We start from the raw sequence: 19667 nt of genomic DNA on the forward strand, positions 1-19667 counted from the left end.
TACAATACGACAAATTAATATGCTTCGATCGTTGTTCACGATTCACGATACAAATATTTAGCTTCAGATAACTACGTAATAAACAAATTTACCAGAAAACTGATAAAACTCACTCTAAATCATCAAAATTCACTATACGCAATAATATGAAAATTATATATTTGTGGCTTTTTCGTTTTAGAAACTGAGAATCAGGTGTACCTATACGATCCATTTTTTAAATATATATTAATACCTATATAATATACGACACTGTGGCGTGCAAATGCAAATTGCGTAAATTCAAACGTGTATTGTATACCCACGAGCTTAAAAACCACGTTCAAATTTACCGGAAAATGTTTAATAACTTTGCACAAATTATATTGATGTACAAAAAAATAGTGCAGTACGATGTTTTTTAAACTCTGTGCTGGCATACCGTCACATTATACAATTATATTCGGACGCAGCTCAGTGCTATATATATTTAGGTAGATGTTATTATTATGACACGATTTAGTAAAACGTTCTCCGAGCTTAAATTCAGCAGAGCCCCTCATCAACATTTAGTAGTTTCATCCCGTGAACTGGCTGCCTACTGGAATCTGGCACCGTTTAAAAATCATATACCATACAACTCGGTTCCAAAGCTTTTACGGTCACACCATAATATAGGATTCATTTTTATTGCCTTTAAAGGTCTATACATAATATGTATTATATTAGATATAATGGTATAGATCATATAATATGCCTTCAACGTTAACGATAGCGAATCACAAATAGGTATTATAAATTTATAAATGGAGCTTATAAATTACTATATAGCTATACAGTGGATTTCAAGTAATTTATAATATATTGTAGGTATACAGACTCATATTGGTTATTAGTTGTTACTTTATGGGGGGGGGGGGGGGGGGGGGGGTCAAGAGTAAAAATTATTACAGTTTTTAAAATGTCATTGCGTATAGTAAAGTTATAACATAGAGCAGTGATGGGCAACTGGCCACTGGCGGCCCGCGTACCATTTTTCACTGGCCCGTGCTACATTTGAATTTAGTTTGTAAAATATACATATTATGGTGTGAATTTAATATATCTACAGTTATTTGTTTTTGAATTACAACTAAATAAGAAAATCGCTACATGAGAAATCGAGTAAATATCCGATGTGGTAAAACTATGAATTTCAAACTTCAAAAATTGAAAATTTAATTGGACTTTCTTGTAGAAATTTTTTTTTTTGGTAAAGGTAGACAAACCTATGCGGTATCTTGTATTACGTTTTCAAATCTTATATTTAAAAAGAAAAATTTACACAAATTACTAACTCAAAATAATTTGCACATTTTCGGGAGTTTTACGTGTTTTGTCAACATTTGAACTTTAAATGCTTATAAAAAAAAATTGTGACTACCTCTGAATTTTTAATATTTTTCAAATATAACTGTAACATTATATTAAGAGCCCTGTATTATGTTTTCAAGTTTTTTTACTCAACAAATAAAATTGTAATGATATTAGTTTAACAAAAAACTAAAAAAATTTGAAACTGAAAATGTCCGTAAACAGTTCAAAACAAATCCAAATATTTTGAATATTTCATCGTGTATAGAAAATGCTAATATAAATAACTGGTGAAAATTTCATGTATCTACAGTTAGGTAGAACACTGCAGATTTAATTCTCGTCGGCAGCAATCCCTGCACAGGATAACGCTTTGCTCGTCACTGATGTTGCTTCCGGATCCTTTGGCCTGTACCTATAATGGTGTAACTAATTCAAAAATTATTTTTGTTGAGATTGAAACTCTTACGTATATTATTAGGTATATTTTATATACACAAAAATGTTTTCAAAACATTTAGATTTAGAAATAACTGACCTATTATTAAAAATGTAAAGGTGAGAGTATATTGTATAAGGCCCCGCATGGGTTTTTTTTGTACTTCAATTTCAAAGCAAGTTATACATTTTTATTGGACTAAATTTTAATGCGATTAAAACATTTTTCAACGTTGACATTTCAATAGGGGTTCGAACCTAATCCCCCCCCTACGTCCATTGGTATACCCCCGATTCCCGTGTCGGTTGTTTCGACTTGAATAGACGATGAAAACATAACAAACAACAACATAACAATAATAACGCGCGCGGTGTAGCATCGAGCGTTTCCTAACCCGTACCTATTTAAAGTAATCGTGTTGGCGTGGTATTTCGGTGCAGTGCGACGACGACGACGACGACGATAATAATAATAATGTAAAGGCGCTAATAAGAGGTTAAATAGGGTTAAGCGCGAATACAAAGAGCTCTCGTTGATGGCCGGATCGGCGGCGCGGTCCGTGCCAACAAAACCAAACGGCTGCAGACGGCTCATATTATATCTATATAATAAGTGTGTGTGTGCTATGTATATGATATTACGCTATATGTGGCTACACTATAATATTATACTTTTCCGGCGTGGAATATATACAATTTGTTCGTATAAATTACAATATAATATATTATATAGGTATAGTGTATACACTGTACATCTATACTGATATACTATTTACCTATTATGGCGTGTATATGTGTGTAACGCGTATATGAGACATATCGTTATACAGAGTGATTACTGATTAACCGCATTTATGCTCTCCCCGCACCCTCTTGTATTCGTCGTCAACCCATGCAGACATTTGTTAAAATACTGAATTTTTAAATTGTCGTATTATACGTACGCATACGACACACCTACCCATAAACTAAGACCATAATACTTCGTTGGTTAGATTCGATGATTATCCGGCCGTCCGGGGTGATACACACTTTCGCGTAAAAAGTTACCTATGCAATCACCTTGTATTACCTATAATCTATATAATGAATCCAAGGAACATACCTTTTTTTTTTTTTAAGGAACATACCTAGCTTAAACGCTGTGATTTTTCATTATAACATTTACTTAATATAATAGTAAACCTATACCGGCTATATACCTATATGTAAATATAAATAATAAACTTGATCAATACAAAAGTCAGAATTGAATTATTATAAATTCATAATAATTATAATGGATAGAACGGGCCCGAGCGGCGAGCCACAGGTGCACTTTAGGTATAAAGTTATAGAATTGAGTGTTAAAATAATTTATGTTCAACATAAATACACTTTTCCCACTTCCTCCACCCACTACAATAAACAATAATTTTGTGTTAATTTCACAAAATCTCGATGTGTTAATTATTATAGTATGTAATCTTGTTTATGTCATCACTTATCAGTGATGAAAACAAAACATTTTCTATATACCTATCACCTCACCAGTTTTGCTTTCTTCCTTTTTAACAATGTAAAATGTAATAATATTATAATGTACTTTCTCCGTGTACCTAATTACTCTGTAAATTTGAAAGGCGAATAATGGTTTATGTTGTGGCTTCAGTATAGAAAAAAACGTTTTTGAGGCTCTAGGGAATACGGAAAGTCAAATACAAAATTAAATTACTACTTTGTTAAACAAAAATAAGGAACTGCAAACATTACAAATAATTTCGAGTATCTTAGGTAGTTAATATCGAAGAAGACTTAACACCAACAGACTATAATAATCTTAACATATTGTAAAACAAAGTCCCTTTTTCTCTCTGTATTATGCTTATAAATCTTTAAAACTACGCAACGGGTTTTGATGCGGTTTTTTTGAATTGATAGAGTGATTCAAGAGGAAGGTTTATATGTTTATAACAAGCACCCCCAAGAGGTGCTCATACAGGAATTTTGAGATTTACGATATAAATTGTTGTTTATTAATAGTTGCTATGGACAAAAACAAATAGAAAATATTCAATATAAAAAAAAAATTATAATAAATCTTAATTTTAACAAAGTCCAGCTGTCTGTCTATATGCTTAGATCTTCAAAACTACACAACGGATTTCGATGCGTTTTTTTTTAATTGAGTGAGTGATTCAAGAGGAAAGTTTATATGTTTATAACAAGCATAATATATAGTAGAGAAATACTGCCCCTTTTTTGTATGTATGAGCATATCTCGAAAAGAACTCTACTTATTTTAATACGGTTTTCACTAATAAATCGGCCTAGTCACGGGGAAAGTATTAATGTATAATCATTTTTCTTGGTGAAATTAATTGGGTGACCGAAAATAAAAACAATATATGTCTATATATATATAAATAAATGTTTGTCTGTATGTCATTGAACTCAATCAACCTAAACCACTGGACATTTTTTAAATGTTTTTGAGTGAGTCCCTGAATGGTTTAGATTCACAATTAAACCCAGTTGGTTCATCCCGGAGAGGTGCTCAAACAGGTATTTTGAGATTTACGATAGAAATTTTCGTTTATAAATGGTTGGTATTGGTTATAGGAAAAATATAGGAAATTGAAAATTTGGAGGGTGTATACAGCTTGATTTTTCAACTCATATAGGCTGTAGATAGGTAAAGGGTAGCTCAAACATGATTTTTTTTTAGCATACGAAAAAAGAAATTTTGTTTTTTCAATCTAAATGGTTGCAATTCGTTACATATTATATTAATATTATAATTAGAAGAAATATGGTATGTACATTTTGTACAAATATATTTATTAAAAATACAAATCTTTGGCCTGGACAACGTCGGGCGGGACAGCTAGTACTATATAATAGGCAATGTTAAATGTTTATACGACTTTTAAAGTGATTTAAAATATAAATATTAAAACAGATTTTTAAATACAAATTCAAAATCTAACCACAATAATTCATGAATAGGTTTGTAATTACTTGAGGGGGAAACTACGGCAAACAGTATTTATTTTCAGTAATCTAAGGGAGCATCTATAAGCACCCCCGACCAACATCCTCCACTTATACCGCGTTTGCCTGCACGAGACGACCTCGTTTACTGGTGAATTACCCTGCCATGAATGCCTTGGTGGCGTGTGGGAGGGTGTGAACCACACCTTCAATTTTTTATTCATAATAATTGACTTAGGTGTAAATTGATCTCTGGCCTTGAAATTCAGGCTTTACTTTACGCCTACGTTATAAACTCTGAACTCGGCTTGAATAATTCATTTTAATTTCCTATTTTGAAGGATATTCCAAATTATAATTTAAGTGTTAAGCAGCCTTATAACTTGAATTTTATTGAAAAATATTAAAATATTTTAATTTGTATAATATACCTAAGTAGTGTAAAAATGATTAAAATACAAATAAATATAAAGGAATTGTTTTAACAATAATTTATTTTGTATAGTGGAAGAGGACGAAATTGGCCTCGTAAAATGTTTGCAGTTTGCATCCTTCATGTACAAGAAACTGAAATGCCGTCCCTGCATACGTCAGTTTGTGTTATAAATATATTTATTTTTTATTTATTTAATTTAATTTACAACATGTATAATTTATTATATTATTTGCGTATTGTTATATGTTAACGCCATACAGCTTTTTAAAAGTAGACATGATTATTCTAAGAAGATAATTGGAACACACTATAAGGACTACCTACCTTGTACTAAAATTATACTAAGGTACCCTTACAAATTAAATTAATTATAAGGGGACCTCTACGCGAAACTTAGGCAATTTACAATGCGCTTCATTCAATTAAGAGGGGCAGATGTTGAACAATTTGTTCGACCAACAGGAAGGTAGAACTGTCCCTGGCTTTACCTGTAACACTGAAGTTGAGCCGCTGTAATAAACCTGAATGGTCATTTCGGCCATCTATTGGTCCCTGGATAAAGTAGATATCAAATGATTTACGCCTGTGATCTAAAAGGTCAAGTCTGAAAATCTGTTTAACTGGTGTAATCGTGCATTGAGTGCAAAATGTTCAGCCTAAATTCTGAAAATTTAAAAATCTATTTTGGACCCGATTGAGTCTCGATTGAAGCATAAGAATAATATGCCAACACCGGACTGTTATTAATTATAACTAATAGTAGGTAATTATTAATAGAGACGTTCCTGCTTTACGGCTCAAGGGGAAAAATATTATGTTGAATAACATCGATGCTGAAGACATTATAGACTGCATGTTGTTTAGAATTCAAGTGATGCGTATTAGATAAAAACAAAAACTATGTACCTCCTTTTTTCTTTAAATTCGATATTATATTCTGTTTTTATCGAGTGCAAAATATAATTATTTTGTTTGGTAAAATAGTTTGCCATAATGCGAGCGGGCAACATCGCGCGTTCTATGCGAGACTTAAAAAATAAGCGTGCATAAACAACAACAAAAAAAAAATCACTTGAAAATGTATTCAGGACGAAACAGCTGAGCCGGTCGGATAGCGTATAATATTATCCCGGGCCGGAATTTTTTTTTACGCGGCGTCAGAATAATAATAATAATATGTTTGTACCGCAAGACGTGACGGCGACGGACGCAGTGCGGTGACGGAGGACGAGCGCGAGCGGCCGCGTTGACAGAACGCGTCCCTTACGTCATTAAAAAAAACGCTTGGCCGCGCACTCTGCCACGCACATATTATATTATTAATATTATTATTATTGCACGCCGCCGCCGAGACCCGCGGACCGACCGTACAAATGAGCCGCCGCCACCGCGCTCGGTCGGCACGCGCCAAATCGCCCGTAACCGGCTTAATTGGACGTTATGATGATTAATGCGATCGCGCTGTATGCGTGTGTATCGTACTGTGCTAGCGTGCCGGTCCCCGGGGCGAGTCTTCGGCTATTTTCGAAACCGACCGCGGGGCGGATGCCGTCGTGGAGACTGCAATATTATTATAATATTATGATAACAATGGTTATATAGATATTATATTATAATATTACAATAATAATATTATGATATATTATATCATATTTGTGTACAAATGTCCGGGTACCTCCTACGTATAATAATATACACTTGACAGTGGTTAAAGTGGTGGGAGGGTCGGTGGGTGACGGAGTGGGGATCTTGTTTAAGGCAAGATTATGCGTCCCCTTTAATTCAAGTCTCCGTGGAGAGTCTACAGGGGGGACGCTTAACAAGTAATTTATTAACGTGGTATTCAATATAAATGTACTATTGTTTTTATTTTGTCTTTAATCTCTAACTATAAAGCAGAGACCCGTGTGGCGATTTTTTGTACTAGCGTAAGAGACGGCCAATGAAAAAATTCGACGGGCAGTCTCCCAGGTCTCTGCTTTGTAATATTATATATCAGAAAAAAAGTATATTTACGAAGAACTTTGTATTTATATTTAGGTAATGACAAAAAAATTCAAGTAAATTACATTTTTTATTTATTCATATATTATTTTAATATCACGTGAGTTCAGAGAATAATTTATTTAGGAGGGAGGGAGGCTATGGGTAAACTTTTGAGAGTGCATGGCCACTTCACTTCTCCAGCCTCCTTAGTTGAGCTTATGTTCATAATCTATATCCGTTGTTCATTATCATATAAACTATATGCAGATATTAGTTAAAACTTATAACTTATTAGGCAAGTATAACATTAATATCGTATACATACACAAATATACATAGTCATCTGGCTATAATTGAATAAACAACTTTTCCGTTTTAAATGCTAAAAACGAAATAATATAATATTAAATAATGCCATAATGTTATAAATAATAATAATATCTTGGATCATAGTAACAAGATTTGTTTATTTATATTTAAGTTTTTAAAATTAATTATTCACAAAGCAATACCGGACGAACTTAGAGAGAAACGCTGGTTGAGTTAAATAGAATCATCGGGGAATGTCCAGGAACTGGAGTGGCGCCTGACTGGAATGGCGCCTATACAATAACGAGACATACTGCACCGAGGACAAAGAGAGGACTAGCGGCGGGCAGTCGGACCTGGACGCCACGGGGCCGATCCCGAGGGAACGCGGTCGGCCTCCTCTGCGGTGACCGGGCCACGTTCTCGTTGGGCCACGGTGACGGCTCAGGGTATGGTGTACTACAACGTAATATGCGGCCGAACGGCCGGCGGTGGAGGAGGAGGAGGATGCGAGCTCGACGGCAGAGATGGATAAAAAACAATATGGCGTGCAGCGGTGGCACTTGCAGCAGCCGCAGAAGAGGATCAGGATCAGCGAGGACGAGTTTGGAGATCAGCCGCCGCCGGAGGACTGCCGAAGGCATAATGCCATGGAAATGCTGCCCGCGTCCGGGAAACCGGCCCGCCCGTGAGCGAGGACGGTGTTCGTTCTGTTACGGTCGGGGCGGGCAAGCGGCCGGGCGAACGGGAGACTAGAAAGCCTGCTGCAGATGTCGAGGTGCGCGTGCCAGAGTTGCAGGTGCCGGGACCGGGAGATGGTGACAACAGAGTCGAAGTTGAGGAGGAACAAACGGAGTGACGGTGAAACTGAACGGGGTAAGAAGAGACGTGGCAGTTCCAAAAGAAGTGCGAAAATAAACAACACATAAAATGTATAAATTACATCAAAATCCAACAAAAGCATTTATAGATCAGCCTAACCCATGTCCAAACTACAAATCAAATATTACCTATACTACCAATTACCAAACAGACAACATAATATATTATAACGTAAGTTTTAAGCATATTTATGAACTAATATAGTGTTACGACTTATACCATGTAACAAAATGTCGAAAAATCGTCAAAATTGTTAATAATTTTTGTAAAATTACAATTTCAGCATACCAACGATTGACCGGCGAGCTTCCAAATAATATGCTCGCCGGAATTCTTGAATAAGCCATGTCGCACTTCTTGGAACTGCCGTCTCCGTCAACTTCTTACCTCCATTCAGTTTCATCGTCACGTCAAAAAGTTCCTCCTCCTCCTCATGTCACCATCACCGGGTCCGGCACGCACGGGCCGCACCTCGATCTGCGGCTGGAAGCTTTCTAGTCTGAACCGCCCAGCCGACCGCCTGCCGGACCCCAGAACGAACACTCGGGCCGGTTTCGCAGTGGCGGGCGGCATTTCCGTGGTGGTGGTCCTCCGGCAAAGGCTGATTTCCAGACTAGTCCTCTGCTTGACGGATCCTGATCCCGTGCAGGCTGCTGCTGCCGCCGCTGCACGCCATATTAATCGCCGTCGAGCACCAGAGCATCCTCCTCTCGCTCCGTCCAGAGAACTGTCGGCTTGGATCGGCCGCTTGTTGTAGTGCACCTCGCGCCGTCGTCGCGGCCCGACGAGAACCCCTGCGGGGGTGGCTCGGTAGCCGCCCGGCGTCCTGGTCCGACAGCCCGCCGAAAAATGTCCTCTCGTCGTCCTTGTGCAGTATGTCCATGAGCCAGACATTCCCTGATATCCAAAACCAGCGTTTCTACTCAATAGTTTGCCCTATTCGTCCATGCATTGTACAACATAAACAATAACAATAGATTGTAAATCAGGAATTGGCGAAATAATTTCAAAAATTGTCTTAAAAGTTAAAATACAAAATATATTTGATTTTAATGAGTAATTATTACTGTCGAATACAGAATACTATGTATAGATACACTTGAAAAAAACCTACACACCTAATTAAAAAATAAAAATACATTGTAAATTAGTTAAGTTTTCCCCTTTTAACCACTGATAGTAAATGTGTTGGTGTCTCTAGGTGCCTATATAAAAACCAAACTTAAAAAAGGTGAGCAAGTGGGTATCGTCCTACTGTCCATTAAGTATCGTGTGGCCGTGTGGGTCACTGTAATCGATCATGGGTGTGTTAAATTTGAATTCAATGATATATTACTGTATACGAAAAACGATTATATTCATGACAGCTCGTATTACTATTTAGTATTTACTAAGTATATTTCAAGATATATAATTGCTATATTTTATTTTATTATTAGATAGTATTACAGTAGGTTGAATTTATTAATTTTTTCCGAAAACATTGCACCTCAAAATGTCATTGTATGTATAAAATATAATAATATACTTTAAAAGTTTCAAGCCACAAATAATATTTTTAAATTACAAATAAATAATTGAAATCGTTATTTTCCATTTAAATATTTAAATTCGTCCAAATTTAAAATTAAATTATCTATTAAAGAAAATTGTGTATATATGGTTTTTAGATTTTTTGGTAACAGTATTAAATAGTTATGAGCAACCTTGTTTTACTTTTGAAATCCCTAAGTATAAAAAATTAATATTTTATTAATTTTAACTACAAAATAATTTGAAAAAATTTCTTTGTTGAATTTTGTCAACATTTTAACTTTAAGTGCTTATAAAACAAATGTATCACTATATGTATCTATCTTCATTAGTTTTTAACTAGGTACAACTATAAAAACTTAAACGATTTGGCTCAATACGACTTCGTTTTGGTGTATTTTCCTCTTTATATATCTACAATACTCCAGTCAATACATACTGTAATTTTGTTTCATATTTCCACAACCATATTTAGAGATTGTAAAGAATTTGTAATGTTTTGTCTCATTGGACCTGCATTAAAGTTGTTATTATTGTTATAAATTATAATATTATAATAATGGTTTATATCTAACAAAATTATTTTCCTGTAATTTGATGACCAATTTACAGAATATTTATTATACGGTTTTTCAAATTGTCCTATAATGGAGATTATCGTAGACGGGTATTAAATAATAAATTAGGATGAAAACATTTTAACTTCTAATACACCATTTTTGGCTCCAACATGAGTCTTCTCAGTTGAGCCCAGTATTCATATATAAAATAATATATAGGTAGGTATATACTTATATGAAATTAAAGTAAATGTAAGAAAAAAATAAATAATAGTTAATTTAAATAATTAAGAACATTGTTTTTAATATAAAATACGATTTACGGTATACAAGACGTGGTACGGTGATTAACTGCACGGTGATTTATTTAAAAACTAATTTTTAGCATATTATTATTATTGTGTTAAAATTAATAATAGTTCCTCAATAGAAAGTGGTACTCACGCAGGTTATCAATTATGAAATAAAAATATTTTAAGGCAAAAAAAATATATCATAATATTAAATATAGAAAATAAATATTTATTAAATAACAAAGTAATAAATAAGACACCGCCGTAGTATAATAATATTGTATTACAATAAAATTGCGTTATATTATACATAATACTGTTATTATTATAGCTGCCGATTCAGTGGCGTTCACAGGATTTCTTAATAGAGTGGGATAGAAAAACTGATTGCAAAATTTACAGACGTGCACAACCGAATAAATAATTGTATTTGTAGTATAAATAATTGTCAATATAACTTTATAATTATGCGTAACATCACATTGTTATATATTTTTGTTGTCATAGCTTATCATAAGTCAATACTGACGTACCATAAAACAGCGTGATTATAGGTTCTTGACATAAATAGTTTGAAATTATTAGTCTTAGTATTTCTTAAATACATTTCCGTATATTTTCTATATTTTAAAAATGTAATTGGTACAATAACAACTTTTGAGGAACCTTATTGTTTATATTTTTAAGGTTTTTGACCGACAAAAAATACAAAAAATATTTTAAAACATTACGTCTAGAAAATGCCAATACAAATATTTTACAACTAAAAAAATATTATTCGTATGGACTTGAAACGAACCTATTTACAATGTTCTATACTGTACAGTAGAAAAATAATATAATATGATATAATAATAATATTATAATAGCATTTTATGAAACACATCCGCAATTTTTGGCAAAAAATAAGTCAACTTTCCGTATTAATATGAAACTAATAAAATATTAAAATAGAATATAAAATACCCTTAAAAATAAAGGCAAGCGCCGTGAAAAACGAAAAGTTATTCTTATTATGAAACTCTAAACTTTCATACCTGCACTCGTATGCAATAGGTCAAATTTAACACACCAATTATAATATTATAGTGACCTACTTCCTAACGACTAACGATGACTATAGCCACGAAGTACCTAGGTACAGCAGAGCTACTTCCCCAGTTTTTGTATCTACGATATACATCATATACACTATAACAGTATCATAATATTGAGATGAATTTTTATTTAAACTTGTAAATTTTTATCGACCTTAAATATAGTATTCCTAACTTATTTGTATTAAAATTAACTTAAGCAATGTCAACGAAATGAGCAATTAAATTGTATTATGTATTTGTGTTAGTCTTCAATTTAAATTATAGTTAGGTACTTATTAACTTTCAAATAAAATATAGGTTTTTATATTTATATATGATGAACAAATTCATTTTATTCTGACTTGTTCGTCTTATCGTAAATGTTTGAAAATAATTAAAAATATAACCATAATAGTAAAATTAAAAACTGTTCGCATGTCTAATATTTTCATTTAACTATAAATCTAAAATATATAAGAAACATGAATAGAATTTAATAACCTTTGGAATCAATCACATTTAAAAATTGAGTTGGAATTTTTCTGGAATTTATTTCTTATGCAAATATTCATCTTTTACTTTTTAACATCCGTTTACTTTTTATAATGGAAGGAATATTTTTTCTTTGACGTGAATAGTAATAATATTTCAGCAAACATAAGGGGAAAAAAAGATGAATCATAATAAAAATAATATCAACATGGTTACAAATATAATAAACGAGCAAACGTATATAAATGTAGATATAGCCATATTATAGGCATAGAAATTGTATAAAAGTCATTGCTCAGTGATTAAATAAAATGAAAATGAAATTTAAAAAAAAACTAATCAGCATAATATAACATAACTATATAAGTAATGTTCAACTATGAATAGTACACATTTATTATAATATATAATATACAAAATAACAAGTTTTATCAACATTAACCAAATATTTCAGAAATAATTTTTCGTCGTTTAAATACGTCATATTGAATAGCTTATTGTATTTATAGTTTCTTCGTAGTTTACCTGAGTTTTACTTAAAATGTAATTTAATTATTATTTTATTCGGATCACAGCGTAATGGTAAACAAAATATCTGGTAATTGTCACTACATTGTTCACTTCAAACGGACTATTTTTATAATTCCCGTTAGTCTTTAATAAAATCAGGCAAGTAATAATTTTCAACAAAAATCTAGAACTATTTTCAGTAAACCATAATTTTATATTGATAGTAATATTGGAGAAGTGTTCTAATCATAATACGTATAGGACATAGGTACCGTACAGTATCGTGTCGGTGATAAAGTGTTAAGTGCACAAAATAAGACCAAATATGATTATATGATTATAATATAGAAATCGCTGTTCAACTGGTTTTAAACAAATAGGTAGATCTTTGTACCCATTCAGACGTTCTTAAAACCATAACATTTGGAAAATCTTTTGAAAAAAAAATGTAGGCAAACCTAGAGCAATCTAGATAATATATTTTTCGTTAAAAAAAAACTCAGAAAATAATAACTATTAATGCCAAAAAAAAAATGTATTCTAAAGCTAAATAATTATACATTATAGAAACTAAAAACGTTTATTGTAGACATATTTTAATAAACATTTAAAAAAAAAAATAAAATTTAAATAACAAATACCTACTATAATATACAGTTGCCTAGGTTGCAGATTGAATGGAACACTTGTTTCACAATTTTTATTAAATTAACTACAATAAGAGATTCGCTATTTTTTTTTTCCAAGACACTGCTTTCATAATTTATACAACATTTAATATAACTAAGTTGTTTTTGTGTTCAAACAGTTGTAAAATACGAGCTTAATAAAGATTTTACTTCATCCATTTGAATCCACGGAGTAAATTACCTACGTTCAAGAAAATAAAGAGAATAATATTCCCCAACATTAATACAGGTGGGTACTATGTTGGTACATTTAGACGTAATAAAAAAAAAATGTACGACGCTTCTTGATGAATATAATGACATTATATTCTTTTTTTCTTGTTTATTCAATTCTGTTTGATATTTTTTACCTGCAGCAGGGATAACGCATGGAATAGCTGGTACCTACTATAATACCTACCTTCTCCATTGAAAAGTTGAAGTGAACGACACTTTGAAAAACATTTTCTTTAATATTACGCCTATATTGTTTTCATATTCTTTCATCTTTTAGTGGGAATACATTTTATTTTATTTTTGTTAGACTTTTATCCGAAACCAAAGTATATGTATAGGGCTGTCGTCTCTATATGATATATTAGCCTTACGTACAAAATGGGTGGGGTGAGTCTCCTTTGAGTCTAGATAGTCTCTTTTCGACGGCAGTATAGGTTAGTCGTCATACGTTACATACTACGCATGACAATAAAATAAATTCCCAAAATATTTGGCGTTTAAAAAATGAATTATTGCCCAACCAATAATTATAACAATAGCATCATATGGGTGGGTGCCTATAATCACCAATAATCATACAATTCATTTCGATCTCAAATTGAAAACCGTTCATGAAGAAGCTAAATTATTTTACAACCGCCTCTCGACTCTCACCGTGTAATCCACTTGTTAAAAATCGCAATCCCCTGCAGTCTCTCCACAAATCATGGTAATACTCTAATAGACATCTTATACGTAAATTATGTCATGGTTTTCTAGATATGTATAGCATATACAATAAACGCATAATGTACCAAGCACTAAGTAATTTAAAATAAAATATACTTAAATTTAGAGAGAGAGAAAATCAATCTGAGCGAGTGTCTCTTCAAACGTTTAGTACTTAGGTAGTAGGTACGTAGATACTACGTAAATTTTTTTCTTCGTATTTCTGCATCTTTGGACTTATTAACTTTGACATATTTAAGTGCTTGTAGTTTTGAATGTTTTTGAAAGCATAATTATATCTAATGTATTTATTATAATTAATTTTTTGTAAACACAATTATCTACTTATACCGGCATATATTCCACCGTAAGTAAAATACAATATACTAATTAAAAAATGAATTAATCAATTTGTTTCAACTTTCAAGTCTTGAAGATCATTGGCCTGAACTTAAAAAATTAATTTATCTACAATTTACCAAATTTGGAACAAAACTCATTGGGATATTGTATGGAAACAAGTATCGAAGACTCACCTAGGAGTTTATCGAAGGGTGATCAATTTGTATACAAGAAAACATTTGTCAATTGTCGCATAACGCATAAGATTGATTTAAAAAAAAAAAAGTTTTTTTTTATTCTTTAAGATAATTATTGCACCATTGAACATGTTCGTGTAGAGACCCGTGAGTTCACAATTTTAAATATACATTTATTAAATAGTAATTTTAATATTGTAATATGATTACAAAACACATCTCTCACGTACCTAACTAAAATGTCAGTATAAATAAATGCATATTATTTTTCTTTGTTTTTATTATAATATAATGTAATATTATGTAAAAATCGTGTAGTTAAAGAATACAGTATAAATATTATGGCAATAAAACTAAATGTATCACTTATTACTAAAATCATCCAATTAATATAATAAGTAGGTAATAGGTGCAATAATCTTATGCATTTGTTATAAATCTGTAAATTACACAATAATAACACCTGGGATTATAATGCCATAGAAAAAAACCCCAAAAATGCCCTAACAATTCTAAATAATACGTTACAAATTCTAATAAAAATTCGTTATACCTAACCAATATACATTTTAAAGGATGGTAAAAAAGTTTTACAGACAGAATTGATCGTTTTTGACTTGTTTCTAGAAAAACAATTATATTCATACGTAATTATATTTTTATGTAGGTTTAAATCATATATATTTATTTACCTGCTCATAGTTATATAAGTTTGTTCAATTCATATAAAAACCATGTAAAATCTTAAAATAAAGTTTTAAATTTAAAAAATATCTCTGAACTCCTAAATTCTCTAAAAATAAAAAATAACCTTAAAATTTTAAAATGTTACCTATTAATTATGATGATTTTTTTCTAACTGAATCATACATTTGATTTAATTTAATTGTTTATTTATTATCTTTGAAAACCATTATTAAACCATTTACCTCATTTCATTTACAGTAATAAATTAATATAATATTATGGTCTATGAATGTTAACGCACAAGGGGGGATGTGGGGGTCGTAGCCTATGATTATAAGAACTTATATCCCATCCCAGAACCAATTCCTTAATTACGCCACTTTAGTACCAAGCAGAAGTGTAATTTTTTGTATTTGTATGGCTGGTACTTTGATATTAAATATTTGTCTAGTACTATGAACTTATTCAGTTTTAAAATTAAGATTATATTTAATTATATAAAGTACCAAAGCATTATAATTTATAAGATATTACTGGTAGTAGTATTAATTGTAAATTACAAATTATGGTTTGCATCAACTGCAGCGAGTACCTGCAATAATGGAAGTTTAAGATGAGTAAATGGTATGTAATAGATCATAGTTCACTGTCGGTCAAAAAAAAAATGTTTCAAATTTGCAAATTAAGTAAAATCTGAAAAGCTAGCATTGCGATCTGTAACTATTCAACAATAAACATGCAATGGACAAGAGCTTAAATAATGTACGCGTACAAGGTACCAAAAAAAAAAATAATTCAGTTCAGTTGATTTATAACTTATAAATTATAAGGCAACTGCGCGGAAAAACATAAATTATATGTTTTTAAAATTATGATTTAAAAAAAATATATCAATATAAGGTTGCAGCTATTGTAACGTAATCATATTCATCATCGGTTTCTAGAGTCAACCTAGGTAAATTATATAGCTGCCTGTGTGGCGATGGCCGTGTCAAAGACATGTTTTGATAATTGTATTTAAAAAAAATTGGATATGTTATATATATCTACAAATTATTATAATAGTAATATAATATGTGACCAATGGCAATCAAATAAATAAAATAAAAAATATACTCTTTTTTTTTGGAAGCTGAGAAAAATGCATGTATGAGCTGCCCTTTAGTTAGGTACCTATATTGGGATTGAAAAAATAAGCTTAAGACACAAAGTCTCAAGGAATCTACTGATATAACTTTTATTGAAAACAGTCGAGTAGTTTTTGAGTCTCTATAGCTAACAAACGAATATACCAACATTTTTATAATATATTACAGTCGACTCTTGATAACCCAAACCTTTGTTAGTTGGAACCTTTCAGTAATTCGAAGTAATTACTCGATCCTTAAAAAATCTCGCAGCAATTCGAATAAAAAAAAAAAAAACTTAAAATGCATTTAATTCGTAGTAACATTTTAGGGAAAACTAGCCGCAACACTCAGTAATTCGAAGTATATTCACTAAAATGTATTTCTTATAATTTTATAATTACTAAGCGCCGTATTCATAGTTGATGCTTAAGAATAAGTATTGCTTAAACTAATTTTAATAATTTAAAAAATAAAACATTTGTGATAATAACTAAAAGTAATGTTTAAGGTAGTTCTCGGCCAACCTTCAAAAAACAAGCAGGTAAGCTTAATACTTTTTCTTTTCTCAAGCCAAATTCTCATTTATGTATCTCATTGAGTCATAAGTATAGCTTAAGTAATGGCCTACTGATTCTTAGGCATCGACTATGATTATGGCCCCTATTTACCTTAAAATTGTGTATAAATTTAGCTTATTATTTCCAGTAACTATCGAATTATTATCGTAGCCCATAGGTACGATATTTTTTTTCATAACTCAGTAATTCTTATGTGTTTTGCCCTCTTGATATTTCGAATAACTCAGCAATTCAAACACTCGGTAATTCAAAATTTTTCACCAAAGTCCCACCAACGTCAAATTATTGAGTGTCGACTATAATATAATAGATATAACATTAATTTCGTCTTTTTGTTTGATTGTAAGTGAAACTGTCTCGCAAAATATGCCACGCAAAATCTGACTAGAAATAAAAAGTTGTATTTAGCCCAAAAACATATATGTACTAAAGTTAAAATGTTTGTGTATTAAAAACAAAGTATTTTGTAATTCTTGTTGACATTTATTTTATTGTGTTATTAGTATAATATATATGTCTATATATGAGTTATTTAAAACTGAAATGTTTGATTTGTATTTATTAGGTAGATATAAAAATAATTGCAATATTATAAAAAAAACTATTTTAGTTAAGATTTAAATAATTTTAAATATAGTATCGGCTTAATAATAATAAAAAAAAAAAATAATAATATGATTTTAATACTAAGCCTAAATTAGTATAGGTTTTATACTAAAATTTCTAAGAAATATATAAAATACCTAAGTGATTTAGGCTGATATTAATTTTTTAAACAATTTGCTTACAATTAACCGCCAATTTATAAAATGCCCAGCCATTAAACAAGATGATTCGACAATGCTCACCGAAATAAAACCCATGTTTTTACAAATGTCTTAAAACTAATTGCATTTTTTTTTTTTTTTTTTTACTAAGGTTATACAGGATGAACAGGGAGAACTGACAAAAAAAATTTTAAAGTATTGACATTTCAGCTACACGAATATTGAATAATATAAGATTTTTTTTTTTGATACTGAAAATGAAATTTAAAATCTGAATTTTATTCTTTTTGAAAAATTCAAAATATCTAATTTGTAAAAATCTCGTATTTAGAAAAATTTGAATTGATTGAAAAAACATTTAAATTAGTCAAGTGGTCAAAATTTTTTATGTCACTATACTTTAAATTTACCAAAAATAATGAGATTTCAAAAAAAAAACTAAATAAAATAGTATCAATAAATATCAAGAAAAATAAAAATTTTAAATACTGATTAAAACAAGTTATTTTATTTGTCAGGCCTTTCTGTTACACCCTATATAATATACATATTTTTATTTAGTTATATTAATAAAATAATACAGAATTAACTGTACACAATTCTAAATAAAAAATATCTTAAAACTAGTTACATTTTTTTTTCTTTTTAAACTATTTGTAATATAATATATATTTTTTTTATTGATTCATTAACATTTCATAGCGTAATATTAAAATAATATACTACTCTAACAAAAAAAAACTATTTATTATAATAATATATATTGGATAAGTACCTATAGATACAAGTAACACTAATAAATTAATATAGAATTATCTGTATATAATTTTAGATAAAAATATCTTAAAACTAAGTTACGATTTTTTTTTTTTTACCTAGGTGATACAGGATTAACAGGGAGAACAGAAAATTAAACAGTTAAAAAATAAAAAAATATTGACGTTTGAGCTACATGAATAATATAAAATTTTTTTTTTTTAATACTGAAAATTAAATTTAAAATCTGAATTTAATCCTTTTTGAAAAATTCAAAATAACCAATTTGTAAAAATCTCGTATTAAGTAACATTTGGATTGATTGTAAAATCATTTAGCTTAGTCACATTATAACAAGTACCTACCTACTTAAAGTTAACTTTATTTAACAAAAATAATGATTTCAAAAAATAAACTACATAAAATAGTATCAATAAATTATATATAAAAAATAATTTTAACTGATTAACACAAAAGTTATTTTATTTGTCAGGCCTTCCTGTTACACCACCCTATATAATATACATATTTTTATTATTATTATTGATTCATTAATATTTAATAACGCAATATCAAAATGATATATAATTAACTACTACGAAAAAAAACCCTATTTATGATTAAAATATACTATTGTGGCATAAATAATTTTAGTACAAGTTATATTAATAAAATAATAATATAGATTTTACTGTGCATAATTCGAAATAAAAAATATCTTAAAACTAGTTACTTTTTTTTTTTTTTTTTTTTTTTAACTATTTGTTATATAGA

The 19667-nt window shown here is 30.3% G+C and overlaps 1 pseudogene; it reads right to left on the reverse strand.

The window, feature by feature from the left end:
• Positions 1 to 8850: 8850 nt before the first annotated feature.
• Positions 8851 to 9250, reverse strand: LOC132946363 (uncharacterized; annotated as a pseudogene).
• Positions 9251 to 19667: the final 10417 nt, after the last annotated feature.

The sequence above is a fragment of the Metopolophium dirhodum genome, chromosome 6 (genome assembly GCF_019925205.1).
Source record: "Metopolophium dirhodum isolate CAU chromosome 6, ASM1992520v1, whole genome shotgun sequence".
NCBI lineage: Eukaryota > Metazoa > Arthropoda > Insecta > Hemiptera > Aphididae > Metopolophium > Metopolophium dirhodum.